We start from the raw sequence: 2,095 nt of genomic DNA, 5'->3' as shown, positions 1-2,095 counted from the left end.
CAGCGTGGGCCCTCCGATAACGTGGAAACCCAAAGACCAGCAGAGACGGCTCCGGGACCGAGCGTGCCGCGGCCGGTACACGAAGAGGCTCACGTCAACAGTGAGGGGTCTTCAGTGCAAACGAGAAAACCTAAGACCAATATGGCGGACCCCTGAATGGTCGAGGAGCGCCCCGGCACGCTAACATATAAAGCCCGGCCAGAGCACAGGGCTCTCTGAGCAAAGGGAAATTTAATGATATGTATTAAATTCCCCTTTGCTATGCGTACACACTGTGCCTGGGGCAATAAAACTCAGGCACAGTGCACATGCATCAATGCCCCTGTGCGATCAAAAGTGCCCGGGCAGATGAACGGAAAAGTCCCAGCAGGATTGAAGGGTCCTCAACAAACGAGATCAAAGGGAAAGGGACGTAGATCGATGTAGAGGATCCCTGAACATCGAGTGCCTCCGTGCGTTACCTTATTGAGCCTCAGCAACAGTGCTCTCCAAACAAGTGGAAAGAGCCCCAGACCAATATGAGGGGCCCCTGAGCAACTGAGTGTTCGCCGGGATATGAGCCCCGTTAACAGCGTATACACCCGTTGGGGCGAGTGGGTGTGCCCGAGTGTACTCGAGGAGGTTAAGAGATAAGGTACCCGACAAAAACGTAGGGCCTTCCGCAGGTGGCAGGGAATGGGAAGCACCCTAGACCAGTGTAGACGGCCCGTGAGCATATCGCGAGTGCGTCGGTAGGTTAACCGAGACCAGAAGGGCTCCTGAGAAACCGGGAATGCCCCAGCAGGTTAACATATGGGGGCCCCCAACTATAGCTTATAGAGCCTTTCGGGCGAATTGGGAGAACCCGTGGAAGGCCCCTGACTGACAAGAGTGCCCTGGCATGGTAGCAGAAAGGGCACCGGCAACAGCGCAGGGCCATCCAAGCAAATGCTAAGAAATCAACGGCAACATGGAAGGCTCCTTAGCGATTGGATTGCCCCTGAAAGTTCACATATAGGGCCCTCGGGAACAGCGAAATGGCCTCTGGACAGCGTGATGAGCCGTAATTTCTCTCAATCACCACCCTCTCAATCAGTAAATAACTATTTTCGCCTGCTCGTGGGCCCTTCACTTTCACCTGCAGCTGTTCTCGGAAGCCTGGAAACCCAAGGACGTCTAAGTTTGTTGCGTTTTGTGGTAAGAACTGCGTCTATTTAGGACTATGGGCTATGGGCCCTTTCGGGTCCCGTGGACCCCTTCGGAGTCCAAGAGGAGGGGGGCATGACCACGTGGCCCTCTCTGGATCCGCCACTGGACGCGAGTAGTCACTGGGATTATTGGTTGCAACTAGTGATTTCATATACAGAGCTTGGAAATTTTGGGACGGAAGACTGGTTCGCCCCTGAAGTTTAGATTGATCTTTGGACAGAAACTTCTAGAAGACGGCACCTCTCTCCACGATGTCACCCTGGCGCCACAAAGATTACGGCGGAAAAGGTAACGAATAACGCCTTCTGAAATGTTTTCCAGATGATAATTTCAACTAACTCAAGTAATGATGGCATACCCACTGAGCATCTAAGTGAAAAGCAACGCTCTGAGAGCTGATGTGCAGAGGTACCTACACAGCGTGTATCATCTCCAAGAGCAGAAAAGAGGCACCACCGAGATTCGAACTCGGGATCTCCTGTTTACTAGACAGGCGCTTTAACCAACTAAGCCATGGCGCCGCGACTGCGAACGGCAAAATGTACAAAACAGATAGAGTCTACTCTCAGATAAACGCATTTGAATCAGCTGATTCCATCGATAACTGCTCTAAAGAAATGGTTTGAACCATATACATACATTTACAACATGCATACAAAACGGCAGTCCATGCCGCATCCAAACGCGGATCTTACGGAAAGGCTCCGTAAGATCCGCTAACTGATCTATGGTTGAGATCCGCTGTAAAGAATTGGGGATGGCGCGCTCATCACTCCCATAACCAGGCAAGCAAAGCACCAACATTGGTCTGTCCATGTAAAGTGCGCTTTTTTGAAAATGTTCCCCTTCCCTTCTGATAAAACGCTGCTCCCAGTGCTGAGCCAGGGGTGCGAAACAAAGACGGGAG

The 2,095-nt window shown here is 51.8% G+C and overlaps 1 non-coding gene across 1 annotated transcript; it reads right to left on the bottom strand.

The window, feature by feature from the left end:
• Nucleotides 1–1,635: 1,635 nt before the first annotated feature.
• TRNAT-AGU (transfer RNA threonine (anticodon AGU)) lies at nucleotides 1,636–1,709 on the bottom strand. Its single transcript has one exon. It is a non-coding gene; the product is annotated as a tRNA-Thr (tRNA).
• Nucleotides 1,710–2,095: the final 386 nt, after the last annotated feature.

Source organism: Pollicipes pollicipes, unplaced genomic scaffold, assembly GCF_011947565.3.
Source record: "Pollicipes pollicipes isolate AB1234 unplaced genomic scaffold, Ppol_2.1 Scaffold_6138;HRSCAF=7277_pilon_pilon_pilon, whole genome shotgun sequence".
NCBI lineage: Eukaryota > Metazoa > Arthropoda > Thecostraca > Pollicipedomorpha > Pollicipedidae > Pollicipes > Pollicipes pollicipes.
Note: the sequence above shows the minus strand (reverse complement) of the source record. Positions and strands in the feature narration are given on the sequence as shown.